This window comes from Cuculus canorus, chromosome 6 (assembly GCF_017976375.1).
Source record: "Cuculus canorus isolate bCucCan1 chromosome 6, bCucCan1.pri, whole genome shotgun sequence".
NCBI lineage: Eukaryota > Metazoa > Chordata > Aves > Cuculiformes > Cuculidae > Cuculus > Cuculus canorus.
This window is the reverse complement of record NC_071406.1, coordinates 25,666,981-25,682,707: the sequence shown is the minus strand read 5'-3', so window position 1 is coordinate 25,682,707 and position 15,727 is coordinate 25,666,981. Positions and strand designations below refer to the sequence as shown.

The following is a 15,727-nucleotide window of genomic DNA, read 5'->3' as shown; positions in this document are numbered from 1 at the left end:
CCTACATGTTGCTTCTGCAGTACTATCATTTATAGCTATTTTTAAGAAACACACTAATGAAATTTGAGCCAACATCAAGTTTTTTTTTTTATGTAGTTCATGGACAACGTGACCATAACTGCTGTTTCCCTTTCTTCCTGTGCTACATTTTTGCAGCCTTGCTTTTCTGAACAACTGTAAACCTTTAAATCAATAAAAAGAAAGTGAATTTTCACTGGAATGGCTAAGAGACGTCTAAGCTTCCAAAACCACAGTGAAATAATTTCCCTCCACAGTAAAATGGATGTGAAATTCATTGGCAAGCAACTGCATGTTCTGTTTTGTTATGTGTAAATAGAATAAAAAAAGGAATTATGATTCCTATATTATAATTTCTTGGAAAAATAATTGCATGCAACCTGCTTCCATTACCAATAAGCAGAGTTTATTTATTAATTTAATGAATAATAATGAAAATAATCATATGCTTTTATTAGGTTGTTTAGTTTCCTTATGATTGGGTACAACCTTGTTACACCTAAGTACTATACGTCAAAAATTTAATATTGCTGGTGTTTATTGTTAATAATAAATAAAAATTAGAATATGATTAATTTTAAAAGTACTATCCTTTTACTGCCACAAACAGTAAACATTCTGCATATTTTAGAATATTCATTGTTGATTCTGTAAATGGAGACTCTTAAAGAGATTTTTGCAAAGCAAAAAGAAAAATCTTTCCTTTTCCATTTAAACCTGAAATTAGAAATGCAGATTATAGTTTTAAAAAAATGTATAAAGGCTCAGCATTCAGGATACTGTAGTTTATTAATGACTTTTGAAGGCATGCCCTGCCGGGGAAGCCTACAAATGTAATTGAAAAAAAATGCATAGTGACCAATGATAAAAATAAAGATATTAATGAACATACAGAACAGGGAAACTTTAAATATATTCAGGTGAAGATTTTGAGGCATAATCTTGATTAAGACCAAATACAGTGTTTTATTTACCAACTACAACAACAGAAAGACTTCAGAGTTTTGTTTTTCTGTTTTGTTTGCTACTGATTAGCTGCCGTGAATGTTTAAAGCTGCATGTTTGTGTCTCACTCCATGAGAGAAGCAACAAAATGGTGTGCATTTTCAGTTATGATCTGGAATGCATCCTGTGCACTCTGGCTGTGGGAGTTAAATGGCCTTAATGTTAAGAGCAACTTGAGTCTGGACTCTAATGTCTGCTGCTTTACAGAACACAGACATCAAAACACAGGCTTGTCAGTTTGACTCATCATTCATGCAGCTAAAAGCTCATTGAGCTATTTAAAAAGCCTTCTGGTAATTAGTAATCTGATTTTAAATCTTTCATATCACTCATACTCTTACATGGTTTATAGGTGATCCAAAGTCCAGACCACAGTCCTGTCAGTGGCGCTACAGAAATGTTTGAAAAGAATAAGAGTAGTTGGTAGTGGCTACCCATACAGATCTGATTACAAGATTTGCACTCCAGTGCAAAAATATGCCTAATCCTTCAGGTATTTTACTGAAACAATCAACTTCGTATACATGAGTAGTCACCTTGAATTATAAATAGAAGAGCACTAATCATACTAATGAGGCTTAGCAAGACTGGTACAAGGATTATGAAAAGCCTTTTCATCCCATTCTATCAAAAATGGTTTAATTTCTTACATTGGGTTGAAAATTAAAAAGAATGAAGGAAGAAGTAATATGCAACTGCCTGGGAATCTCCACGCAGCTTACAAATTCTGATTGATCTCAAAACTTTTCTGTATTCCTAAATATCACAGTGCATGTGTAACCTGCTGCATGCTGCCAGAGGTTGACAGACATTCAAGAACAGGAATATTGGAGGGCCCCTGAACTTCGCTGGTTCCACTCAAGTGGAAGCCACTTGAAGAAAAGCAGAGTGGCAACTTAGAAAATCCTGGCTAGTCAACTTTGTTGGACAAAATGTTTTTTTTTCACTAGAGAAGACTAGTGAAGTCAGGGATTGATACCAGGAAAGGATTAAAGGGCTGACTGACTATTCAGATGGAAGGCGTGTGTGAATTAACAGGGAGGATTTACTTTTTCACTTGAGGTAGAGTTTGATGAATACTTCCTTCAGGGGAATTGTTGGCTGGGTCAGCTTTGCACAGAGAGAAAGAAGCTATTTTTCATCTTAGCCAGTTCTCCAGCCTGGCTCACCGTGTAGCTCCGCAAATTAAGATGCACAATGAAAAGGTGGTGGCAAGAGAGGCAGGTGTAGATGAAGTTACAGCTTATCAAGTCAGGCGTGATATGACCAGCTGTGGAGGTGAGCCTGCTTGTAGGTGGGAGGATGGAGAGACACGTGACATCTTCCAGGTGACAGAGACACGGGTAGACAAGTTGCGTGAGAACAGTGAGAGAATTTTGAACTAAATCAAAAACGTGCTTAGAGCAGAGAGGAACCCAAAACAGAGAAATGCATTACAAAGCTTGTACCATTTAGCCAAAGGCAAAGGTGAGAAGGCTGTTTACCTCCCTTATGGCATGACATTGAAGTGATAAATTCTAGGCATGAAATAGGCCAGTGGGTTTGAAATTCAGAAGAGGATTTCAGTTGAACTAGTGAAGATGTTGAGGAAGCTATAGGGGAAGAGCTAGCACTAGCAATGGTAACAACAACTGATGAGTGTAAGTGCGTGTTTCTGTGAAGGAGTAATAGATGGCCTCAATTGTACAGAAGCCAATGAAGACAGAACAGGCCTGTTTAGCCTAAGGAAGGAATAAAAGCATGCTGCTTCTGACCGTACGTGCTTAGTACGCTCATGAAATTTAAGCAGGAATGTTCATTAAGACAATTTGCTGCAATGTCAAGATATGGAAACTCAAACGTTTCTTGCCAGTCCTCAGAATTCTAACTTTGTATAGCTCTCCACTGCCTATTTTCTTCTAGATTCTTATAATACAGACATTCATTAATACAGGGCAGTAAATTACAAGCAAAATATTTGTTTTAAGATAAAAAGGCAAAGAGTAGTCTGGTTTTAGTTGCTGATTATAACTAGAGAATGCACATGCTTTACTTATGGATAAAGTATGAAAGATAGTCATAGTCTGTTATGAAAAAAGAGTTTAGGAGAAAAATGAATGAAAACAAATTATTTCGTAAAATTCTGTGTAACTAACAGAGTCTTTGCAAAATGCTTAAGCAAAACAATCTCACAGCTTGGCAATGTATTTGCTTCAAATACGATAACATTCCAAATATATTTCTGATTCAGTTAAACCAAATATTTCAAAAATCCTGAAATGGGAGCCTGTGTCAAAATAAGCAATAAAAATCAGTAATAGTATCAAACTCTCAGCAAGCAGTACATCGTCTAAAGAAGAACAAAGCTTGAAAAGCCCTAGTTCTACATGGCCATTTAATCACATACAAATTCTGCTTCCTTCTCCGGCTCTAAACACTGTTTAGCAAAACCTGAAAAGGAATAGAACCACCACAGTTTGCTGAAAGATGCAAGCACAAGATGTTGTAAATAGCTTTTCCTTTTCTGTAGAGTCTGAGAACAAATATAGCAGCTTGAATATCTCACCGTAAAAGGGTCTGCAAACCACACAGATCAACTGGAGGGATTTGATGGATAGGTATAGATTGGCTATTGTAATAGTTGTGAGTCAGTTATTGCGTACTCTGCACCAGACTGCAGGAAAAAAGCCCACCCAACTGCTGCCTCTCCAAAGCTTAACCATTTAAATATTAAGAAATAACTAAAATTTAGCTCTTAATTTACTTAAAAACTGAAGTAGATTTTAAACACCTTAATTACCATTACATGAAAGATACTATTGAAGCAATAAGGTATTCAACAATATTTGAGTGTAAGAAATCAGCTTGTATACAAACAAAATGACTACTTTTAAATTTCTTATCTAATGCAAATACAAAAATGTTTCCTCCTCCTACCATGCCCTAAAACTGGAGTTGCACACATGTACTTGAGCTGGCTCTGACTGTGCTCCCTGAGATTTCTTTCCTTTTATACCTATGCATCTGATATGTTTCCTTATAGTTTGTAGTGCTCAAAGTTTAATTCGCAGTACATTGGGTTTTCAACTTACTGGCTCATGGGAACAGCATGAAGCGTTTTAACGGTCTTTAATTTAGAAAGAATCATTTCCTGAGGTAAAATTTGCTACAAGACTGTAAAAGAAGGTTTTGCATGGCTGTTTCTTTTTTCTACCTATAGAATTTTCATGTTTTGTAAAATTTTCTAACAGACAGGAACTCAGTGCATGATAACATTGTTCAACAATATTTGGTTTTCTGCAAGTCTTTCAGTATTACCTTATTAAGTAAAAATTGATGCATGATTTCATTCATCTCTCCCCTATTTTTCCCATCTCTCAGTATGAGCTGTTCTGAAATTATTTTCATGTACTAGAAGACAAAGTGCCAAGTACCTAATTTAGCACTCAACTGTTACATCCAAATTTCAGTTGTTGTGTAACACCAAATACTGTAAAGACGAAAAGCTAAAGGAATCCTTGCCTCAGACTAGAAAATTATCAGCACTTTGGATTAGACAGTATTATTTATATTCCATTTAAATAGCACCTTATTCTCAAGGTGGCCTGAATGACTTTAATGGCCTGTTTGCAATGTGTGTGAACCTGGTGAATAAGGTCAGTATTGCAGCCTGATTGCCTACATATGTTTATAGAAAAGTGATAGAGGAAGAGGTTTACAAAACAGTTATGAGCCATGCAAAACAACAACAAAACAAGGACCAAAGAGTGGGGTTTAAAAACACCTCAGTGAATCAGAAACATGTCCCATAATTAGGATCTTAGGGCTTTTGGATGTGTTTGAAAATCCTGGACATTTTGACTAAGATTTCAGAAATATTTTAAAGCTAAGGAAAAATCAAATTAACTACATTTGCGACTACTCTTTAAAAACACATTAAAATTTGTACATTACAATTTTGACAAAGCAATGAAAAATTACCTCCATACATGCCAAAATGTTTTACTTTTTAATTATAAATACAGATGTAATTCCTTTCTTTGGTAAAGTAGCTGAATTTTTAGCCATGAAACTCTACCTTTCTTGAAAAAGATTTCTGACATGCGAGGTGAACACTGAATACTAGGTAACTGAACACCAAGTAACACTGAATCTCTAAATCAAGCACTCTTTTATACCACAGGTTACAGTTTAAGGCTACTAAACTCTTAATAAACACAATAAAGTGAGGAAGCTTTACGGATATCTAGACTAGCAGACACAGTGATGAGTTTTAACCAGCTCAGCCACTTACTCCTAAAAATGGCTTTTCTCTGAGAGTGAAGAGCTCTGGCTTATTGCCTCTAAAAATAGCTCATATTTCTTATCCTCTTTCAATTCACTGTTGCTAACAATGATTGTGATCAGAGTTAGTATATATCCTGGAAGCCAGCTGCTGTTTGTGATGTTAGAAATCCATGCCATGTGAAGAGGAACCTGTACAGAGAATGTATTTAAAATCCATAACTGAGTAGTTCTTGTTAATGTACAAAAAGATCTGCCATTAAGAAACTACAGGAAAAAAAGTTCTTGGGAAACTCCTTTCAATTTATTCTTTCTGCAAATGACCTCCTTTCTGACTCCCAGAAAAAAAACTGTGCAAGTTTTTCCTCAAGAACATGCTTGTTAAGGCCTTCTGGATAGAACTGTGCTAGAATGTAGGATTGCCCAATATGGGCAATGCACACAAAAAGTGTAAAGCTGTCTTTGTCTTCCCCTTTTCTAAGACTACACAAAGTAACAGCTACAATATAGGATACCTGTTTCTTGATCTCTGACATACATTACCATCTAACCTCCTTTACGCTGTTAACATTTTGCTACACCTGCTAGTAGCTCATTTTGATGCAGGAAATTGAGTGCAAATCTAATGTAGGCAAAAATGGTGGTGATACCAAATGCAGTTTCTTCAATGGCTATTGCTAATAAACCCCATGGCCAAAGACTGAGCAAGTTTCAAGGAAGACAGTAAGTAATCGAGCCTCATTAAATTAATCTCTGGGGTTTTTTTCTTTTTTTTTTTTTGGTGCAAGCAGAAAAGAGCTGCAAATACAGTTACAGGAGACAATTAGGTGCTTTGGACAGGGGTAATTCAAAATGTCACTGCCTATCAGCACTCTCTTTGCTACTTCACAGTCAGCATTTCAGAGTCATGTTTTTTTTTCAGAGCTGTTATGCCTCATGTGATAACTACTATGGTAAGTACAGTTGTTCCTTTCTCAGCAAGCACCACAGGAGTAATCCTGGATCAGATTGAGCTATCTGGTGACAGCGTATGCTGTAGACATCCCACCAAACCTGCTCAGTGGTGTGGCACAAGCACCTACTGTGACAGGTAAATTGGTTCTCATCTATTTTCCCCTGTACCACAGACATGACCTGAGAGAAGCCCATCTCCATTCTGCTGTTGCGTACCTTCTGAATGAAGCTACAGATATGGGATCAAGATCCATACACTTGTTATTGTTCAGGGAGACTCAGGCCAGACCTTGTGGACCAATTTCCTGTATAGAAAAGAAGGTATTCTCCCTCTATTATGGAGGCTCGGGGTCTACTGCCAGCCAGAAACAATTTCTCCTTCAAGAGATGAAATAAATTTGTGGGAAAACATGTTCACATTTAGGAAACTTGGGTAGCAAGATACTGACCCCAGATAACTTTGCTTGCTATTAAACATTTCCCAGGTAGTTACTCAGGCAATGCAACATTTAGGATTTTATTTTATTTTATTACAAGAAAGCCCTTATTTCTTCAGCAGGTAGGAAAGGACAAGCTATGAAGATCATATTTTATAGGAAATAAAAAGTAATTAAAAAAGTAATAAAAGTCACTGCAGAGTTTGCTGCAGGACATAAAATCCAACAGCTTCTAGTAGTTGGAATGATATGATGAGATCAGGGCATGCTTTATTGTTTCTACCTGAGCACTAAGAAGCATAGGAAAAAAAAACCCAACAAACAAACCAAAAAAACATCTTCCCCTCACATTTCCTTCAGACTCTTACAAGAGCTCATATTGCTGTCTCATTACAGACATGTCACTCATGCAAAGACCTTTATTACACAAAGATTTTCCCTTTTTAAAAAAGAATTTAACTGAAGAACTTCAAAATTATTGCCAACACAAGACAGCTATTTAAAAGATTGTTTTATACACCCTTTGAGAAGAATGAATATAATAAAATACAGATCCCTCGAAACTTGCCAGGTGCTGCCTACACAAGAGTGCCAGGTTTTCAGCTTGTGCTAATCAGTAAATGCAGTCTCACGAGTCTGAGCTATTTGGGAATCAAGTTTCAGATCTACTAAAAGCACAGTTTAAGGCTTTGCTGCTAATTCTTTCAGAAGAAACAACCACTTTTCAGTTCAGGATTAAAACTTAGTATTTGTGTTTAAAAGGACATTTCAAATTTTTTTGCTAAAAGCAGGTGAGTATGGCTACCTTCAGAAGTCAATGAATGGTTGTTTACATACTGAGTACTGTAGCAGGTCTTTTGTTCGTTTCTGTGATGTTTTGAAAGTGCACTGAATGCTTATATTTTTCTGTCACTTCCACTTCTCAAGCCTCTTGATACTGTTTATCAACATAGAAGGGACTTTCCCCACTGTTTTGCCAACATGAATCTGGCTTTATGACAAATACATAAGGCTTTAAAGGACTTACCCATAAATATGATGATACTGTCTTGTTATGATCATAAAGCTTCACATAGAAAACATTCTCCAGTTTTTATTTACAATTCATCACTGCCAGCCTACATGAATTCCACTTCATATAGTTATTTGTTTATTTACTGCATATACCATTTATGAATTGCAGTGGTCTGCAAATTACATCTCTAGCCACTTACGCTGGGTAGTTCTAGCTTAAGCAAATTTAACTACTCGTATTCAGTTTTGTGCTACAGGTAAAAAACCAATTGTTTACCTGTTGCACAAATCAAACAACGAGCAAAGGAGTAGAATAAATCACTCCAAGAGGATGGTTTCCAGCCTGCCCAACACAAGTTGGGCATGGCAGTGACTCCTTGCATCCAGCGGCAAGTGGAGCAAGAGTGAAGGTACATAACGGGCCCATGGAGTGGTGCACAGGATGGCCACTGTCATACCCGGTGGCACCTGCGACTACTGTCATGGTGATGAGCTGTTGTCCACTAGAATTGTGTGTGTAGTTTAGGTGTTTTTTCCTTTAAGGCTGATTTTTCTGGAAGTGCAGCAACTGAAGCTGGAAGCAGTAACTCCATTGTGAGAGCACTGCTCTGCCTGTAACAAAGGCTCTGTTGTGCTGGGACACAGCACAGTGCCCAAAGCTCAGGATGTGTTCAGCTTCTTTACTTTTATTCATATTTGAGTAAATCTGGCATGGCTTCTGGAGAATAATAGCATATATTAAGGACAGCTTTAATCAAATGAATCCCTGAGACAAAAATGTACTGTAATATCTTTTTACTGGCAGTTTAAAGTGGTCTATGTCCTCTTGGTCTAAATTTCCCTTCCCTCAAAATTAACTATGAGAAATTTTATTATGATTAGTTAGGTCATGCATACTGAAAACTTTGAGATCCACAAGCACTAAAAGTGCACGATCTTGTCATAAATAGATGTACTTTCATTTATTGTATAGGCTATACATTTGGAATGGTACACAGAATGTAATATCTGCACTACAGAGGCTTTTGGAAGTGTTAAATAACAAAGCAAAACTCAGTATGGCAGTCAGCTGTAGTTTTCCCTTTCTTGATTTTAATTCTGCTCTTTTTAAAGATGAAAGATATGTGTGTCAGTGACTTCCACCAGGTTTTCACTTGTGCTGGACATCAGTGCTGGGCATACCAGATCTCTCATCCAATGTTCTGAAATACTATTTGCCCTGCAGTCAGAGATCACAAAGATACAGCCTGTGGGACCTTAAGTAAATGTTGACAAATAGTGAAAGCTTCCTTCTGTTGTCTTACCTTCTGACCACAAGTATGCAATAAATCAGCATAAATGCAGAATAGTGACCTAAAAGTTAGTAGCTGGCATATTATTAAACCACTAGTGCACACGCTTAAAATATTGTTAAAAAATTTCCTCTTTCAATAAATACAAAGTAATCTATACAGTCCTCCCCAGCAATTATTTTTGGTTAGAAGCTGACTAAGATCACTTATCACTACTTATCTCTACGTGACATTAGGGATTTTTTTGCTTTTTTTTTTTTTTTTTTCTCTTCCTCTTTTTTTGCTGCCACTATTTTAAATATTCTTCCAGGAAAGAAAGAACCAACAGAGAAAGTACATTCTTGAGGCCAACAGGCCTTGGCTGGTAGGCCTCCTTTGAAAATATTAATGACAATTCTTTATCTTTAGCTCCAGTGGGTCGTATTGCTGAGAGAGGGCCAACTTTGTGAGTCAGTGGGGTCAGGGATGAGCTCAGCACCACAGGCACACTCCGATGGTGGTGCTGAGGGCGATTCCTACAGCAGATGTTCCCTGGCAGCCACCAGAAAAAGGGGCAAGCAGTGGCAGTTTTGCAAACTGGGTTTTGAGGGGAGCAACCAAACAGTTACAGCCTATGTAAGACAGTTTTCATATTTGGCATAAGATAAACTATATTTTACCATCGGTTTGCAAATAACAAGAGCAAAATGACTGTTTAAGACAGAGTTTGCAGAAGTCATTATGTAGCCTAAAAATTATGTGTTCAGCAGATTTAGGACTCACAGCAACTTGACCCCAGGACAGTTAGACTGGAAGCAAGGCAAGTGTCCTGGCTGGCTTTCTTCACAGCATTTCTTTCCACATTTTTTCTTGTATTATCTCAGTCTTAGTGTGACTGTTTCAGGATGTTCACGCAGGAGCCCAGACAGGCGATAGTTCATTATCACCAATCTGGGGGAAATAAAATACGCATTAGCGCGGCAATTACTGCCACGCCGATGGCAAAGGGTGGAAGCCGACAGAGCTGCCTGAGGCGCCCTCCACGACTGGTTTTCACCTGTGATCAATTTGACTTGCATTTGACACGCAGAAATAGTAAAGCGTGAGGGCTGTTACGCCAGCAGGGCTGCCAGGGATAAAAACCCTGTCCTCCCACGCTGGATGTGGGCCTCTTGCTACAAGAAGGATATTGGGGCTCTGGAGCGTGTCCAGAGAAGAGCAATGAAGCTGGCGAAGGGGCTGGAGAACAAGTCTTACAAGAAGCGGCTGAAGGAACTGGGGGTGTTTAGCCTGCAGGAGACCTTATTGCTCTCTACAACTGCCTGAAAGGAGGTTGTAGAGGTGGGTGTTGGTCTCTTCTCCCAAGTGACAGGGGACAGGACAAGGGGGAACGGCCTCAAGCTGTGCCAGGGGAGGTTCAGGCTGGATATGAGGAAAAAAAATTCACAGAAAGGGTCATTGGGCAGTGGCAGAGGCTGCTCAGGGAGGGGGTGGAGTCCCCATCCCTGGAGGGGTTTAAAAGACGGGTAGACGAGGTGCTCAGGGACATGGTTTAGTGGCAGATATGAATGGTTGGACTCGACGACCCAGGACGCCTTTCCCCACCCGGAAACGATCCTACGATTCTACGATCCTACGTTACACACGGCCCCCGGGCAGTGACCGCAGCCCGGGACTGCGGGCGGGGCGGGGCCCGGTGCTGCCCCCTCCCGGCCGTGCCCCGCGCAGCCGCCGCCGCGGGAGGGGCGGGCCCGATGCCGGCCGTCTCCTTGCCGACGGAGGAGGGCTCGGAGCCGGGGGCTGCCCGGCGAGGCGCGCGGAGGGGCGGCAGCGGCCGGGCTCCTCCCAGCGCGGGCAGCCGCAGCCCGGTGAGTACCCGCGTCCCCGGGGTGGCCCGGCCGCGCTTTGTTCCCCGCGCCGAGGAGCCGGGGTGGCGGCGGCGGCGGCGGCAGGAGCAGCACCGCCCGCGCTCCCTGCTAGCGGGGGACCGCGCTCCCAGCTCGCGGCCGCCTCCTCCTCCTCGTCCTCCCTCCGGTTTCGCTGCCCCTTTGTGCGTCCCGGGCCGGGGCCGCGGCAGGGCGACCCGCGCAACAGGTCCGGGCGTTGTTCGTGCCGCGGGGGGGGCGCCCCGGGGCCTTTGTGCGGGGGGGCGGCGGCCGCGGCCCGGGGGAAAGGGGGAGAGGGCTGCGGGCGGGGAGAGCGCCCGGCGGGAGGCGCCTCCCCGATCCGCTCCCGGGGGGGGTCTCCCGGTGCGTCGCCGGGGGGGAGGGGGGCGAGTCACGGCCTCGGCGTCGCCGCTGCTGGGTTTCTGGAAGCGCTGCCTGGTCGGGAAGCTGATTCACTGCTGAGGCAGTAGCTGCTCAGAGCCACGGTTGCCATTTCTTTGGGTTTTTGACAGGTCCACCGCGTGGCAGTTTTGTCTTTCCCCCACCCCGTAACCGTAGTATCCCTTCACAGAGGTGTTTAGCCCGGCGGTTGTGGGAGGAGATGCTCTAAAGCACCTTTTTCCATAAAGAATTTGATCGAGTGAATAGAAGCGAGCGTATGTTTCTTTGTTTTTTGAGCCTTTGTCTTTAAATGAGCAAAACTGGTAAGACTCACATGGATGAGTATTAGTAGGTGCTTTAGTCAGTTGTTCTTTCATCTTTCCTCATCCCAAAGGTTCTCTGCTTTTGTAGTACTGCAGTGTCTGCATTGTCCTAACGATTGCATGTTGACTTTGTTCATGCATTAAAATTCAGTGTGATGAGGAAATACTGTGCCCCCCCCTTTCCCTTTTCAGTCTTTCAGTGACATTGTTTGCTAAGATTCAGTGTGCGGTAAACAATGAATACTGTTATTGCATTATAGAAACAGTGATGATCATTAACTTTCATGCTAATAAGGTTTCTCTTTTTTTTTTTTTTTTTTCTAAATGCAAGTTGTTATAGCTCTGCTCCCGTTGTCTGTACAAAACAAAAACTTACGGAGGAAAGGGGAAAGGTAGACCACACAATAGAGCTGAAGCTTAGTCAGAGAGGCCTACTGCTTGCTGGTAGGATACTGATCACGCCTTGCTCTGTCAGTGGAAAAAAAGGAACCAAACCAAAAATACCCCACCAAAACTGGGAACAATTACAATATTTTTTCTTAGTGATAGATTTTAGGATTTTGCACCATTCTTTACATCATGGATTGCTACTAGAACAATCCTGTAGAATCACCTCAGCCAACTGTTTTTCCTGAAGTAGGTGGTGTGCTAATAGATGACATTTTATTTGCAGTTTAGATGAGCTGTAACATCAATTTTCCTAGAAACAGAAGAAAATATGTGTATATTTCAGTTTCTTACAAGAAACAGTACCATGATGTCTCCTGCTACTGTAGGCTGTAATTCTAAATTGGCTGTGGAATCACATTTCTCAGAAAGCCTTAGGTAAACAGGGGAAATGTACATAGTTCTGTTAGTTTCCAGCAGCAGAATAAAGGAGTTAAGTGAAGTTCAGGTCAATTTCAGGTTGCTGCTGCTTGGGAGTGTTACTATGGGGCAGATGGAAGTACTTCTGAAAGAGACTAGATACATTGATGGTAAACTTTTAATACAATGCTACATAGCTGTCAAGAATCCTTTATTTGCCCGACTAAAAAACTTCCAGTTACGTAAGGTTTGGGTTTTTGTTGTATTTTTTTTTTTAATTTAAAACTTGTTGTGAGAGAGATTGCTGTGATGACTGCTGCATTTGAGGAACTGTAAAACCTGTGAAATGTGTTTAGCATTTTGGCTTCGCCTGTAACACAGTACACCCTAATTTTGAGCTTTTGAGTTTTGTTGGTGGGTGGAATTTGATCAGATAGAAAGTTTTGTGCAAGTCTTAAAGCATTTGCTGAGGTTTTAAGTTTGATGCTAATGTCTTAATTCTGCATTTCCCAACAGAAATAGGGACTATTTACATTTTTAATTCAAGTTATAGTTTGCCTATTTTATAGCAGTGATTACCTTAATTTGTAGGAATACCTCTTTTATCTTTTCCCCAAAAAACACTAACATTGTTCTGGTTTTGATTTTGCCCAAAACTGTGTAGATTACCTCTGACGGAAAGCATACAAGTATTCTGGTTCTTGTTACTTTCCCACTGCTTCCGGTGCTGCCTCAGGAGCATTGCCTGCTAATTATAAACAATGTTGATGGCTACCATATGTTTCGGTAGAAAATACAGAATTCCTGCTGTCCCACTCAACTCAAATGCCTAATTTATAAGTATTTGTGAATATATAATGGAAATGTTGACTCCCTTATCGTGTAGCTTTGTAATGAAGGCTTGTTTTCAGGCTCTAAGGGAATGAAGTTTTTTCTTTAGATACATGAACATCTAAAACTATGGTCAAATACTTTTTTCATTTAAATGTGCAGAATCGGGGATCTGGAACTCAGACTTGTTTCCCTGCCAGAGTGTTGCATTCTGTTACCTATGGTAAGTAAGATCAATCTCTTCCAAAAATAAGATCTTTAAAGTATTTATGGAGTGTATTTGGCTCTTATGAAGCATTGACACTGATGAATACAACTGCGTAGAACAATATCTTTGCAACTGATTTTGCATGAACTTGTTTAGGCTGTAACTCATGCCTTCTTTAATTTACCTACTTTTTTTTTTTGTTTTCAGCTTATGACTTCTAAAAATCTTCAAAAGGTGCTATAGCATAGTCAAAGCTTCTGATACTAAACATGCTATGTAGTTTGGCTTAGATACTATCAAATAGTGCAGCTTGTGTTACAGTGTCTCACTTAGTGTTACTTAATTTGCAAACACAACTGTGTGAATGTTTATCAGAGGGTGTTTAAGCTAGGACTAGAGATGCGTGAATTCTAGTTTAAAGACGGAGCTGTGGTTGTGGGTGAGAGTAAGGAAAGAAGTTTTGAAAGCATTGAGGTAAAGTGTTGCTACTCTAATGGGGTTGATAAGCTTGTGTTTTGAAGAGAAAAGGAAGACTTGAGCACCTTGAGTCACCAAATGGAAAAATGCACTCGTGAAGCTTTTTACTCTTTAGACTAAGTGAGAGATTTTTTGAAGTGAGGTTATCCTTACAGCAGACTCTAAATTCAACAAGGAAGCAAGTGAAAATCAATATGGAGTGTTGTTTTCCTGTTTCTAGGTGAGAAGATGATCTGCTGCATTTTGGACAAGCTGAAGTTTGGAACGCTGGAACATAAAGAACCCATTAAGAAGCATATTACAATAGTTAAGAGGAGATGAAGGTATGATTTAGGGCTTTGCAGAACTGATGATGCAAGGGAAATAGCTGTAGTAAGTACATGAGAATTCAGAGCTGAGCTAAACTTGTGCGGTGTTGGCAGAGTTGGACTTGAGATATGTTCTTAGAGACATATCATGAAGGATTAATGTTGACCGGACTAAGGCAAAAAAAAAAAAAAAAAAAAAGGTGTTGGAAGAATAAGATAAATGGATTTTATGTTAACTTGATGTTTTGGTCAAGTTTTTGAGGGTGCTAATTTATTTGCCTGACTAGAAAACTTCCAGTTGTGTAAGTTTTTTTAAATTTAAAACTTGTCGTGAGAGAGGTTAATGTAACAACTGCTGCATCTGAGGAACCATAAAATCTATCTACATAGACAACCACAGCATAACCTCTTGATGTTTTAGTTACTAAATGATATGTGTGGCTGAACTTGAGAAAATAAATGGCTCTTCTTGAGGCAAAGGGTCAGGATGAACACATAATATGTAGTTGAAAGGTGCCATGCAGTCTATACTTCTTGGTATCAGTAGAAGTGATGGTTTCTTTCTAATCAGTATATCCTCAGTGTGGGTTGCCTGTTTTCTCTCTGCTAGTATAGTGTGTGCCAATTCTTTCATGCTACTGGTTTTTTAGGGCCAAATTAGAATAGATCAGTGGAAAGACTGCTACGTCTCCAGGTAGCAGCTTAGGGAACTTGTTTTGATATTTTCTGAAGCACATGACCATTTATTTATGATAATGGAATGCTACATTTTCTATTTTGAGGGAATAGGAGAGAAGGTGATGTGCTGTGGGTACTGCAGGTGGTTTCTGTTGCCAATTTGGTTTTTGGTTTGCAGCTGAAATGTTCAGAATTTTTCATGTGAGTATAAAAACTGAAGACAGCTGTGAAAGTTAAGGAAAGTTTTATTTTTCTTGCACACAGTAATTCAAGGGCAGCACAGATAATTGTTTTTATTTTGTACAGTAATGAATTAGTGTAATTCTGGAGTATTTTGAAACTTAAAAATGTGAATGAACAAGATATTTATGTACCAGGTCTGGCATACAATGTCCAATGCAAAAGAATCCTGAGACTGTGCGTGTAACTGTTTGGTTTTTTTTTTTTTCAACAAATTCAGAAAATCAACTACGATCACTTTCAACATAGTTCCCTTCTGAGCTGACCTACAGCTGCATATGATGCTGCTAATTTTCAAAGCAATTCCACAGATCATTTTCTGAAAGACTGTTGAGCATACCTGTCCTTTTTGCTTTCACATCTTCTACTGACAATAAAATGGGTTCCTTTGAGCACTGACTTGATCTTTGGGAAGATGTTGTTACTAGCTAAAACCTGCTTCACAGACAAAGTGTTGTGGGCTGGCACGTTGTCTTGATGTTAACTCGCTGTTCACTCTTGTACACTGACATTTTCCAACCTAGGGTAAGAAAATGTCTATTTGAACACACGTCCACTCGTACTGAGTAAAGTGATGGCGTTGAGCCTTGTCTTATTGTGACAGGTTAGAACATGATCTATAACCA

General features: G+C 39.9%; 1 protein-coding gene across 4 annotated transcripts in view; it reads left to right on the top strand.

The window, feature by feature from the left end:
- The first annotated feature begins 10,689 nt into the window (after nt 1–10,689).
- The window catches only part of SESTD1 (SEC14 and spectrin domain containing 1), a 50,447-nt gene continuing 45,409 nt past the window's right edge, over nt 10,690–15,727 (top strand). The window contains exons 1-3 of one of the 4 annotated variants that reach the window (XM_054069868.1): nt 10,690–10,830; nt 13,353–13,413; nt 14,096–14,198. The gene's annotated coding sequence lies outside the window, so the exon portion shown is untranslated. Of the gene's footprint in view, nt 10,831–10,963; nt 11,057–13,352; nt 13,414–14,095; nt 14,199–15,727 lie in introns of those variants that run through there. The other 3 variants (XM_054069869.1, XM_054069870.1, XM_054069871.1) reach the window with 3 other exon arrangements.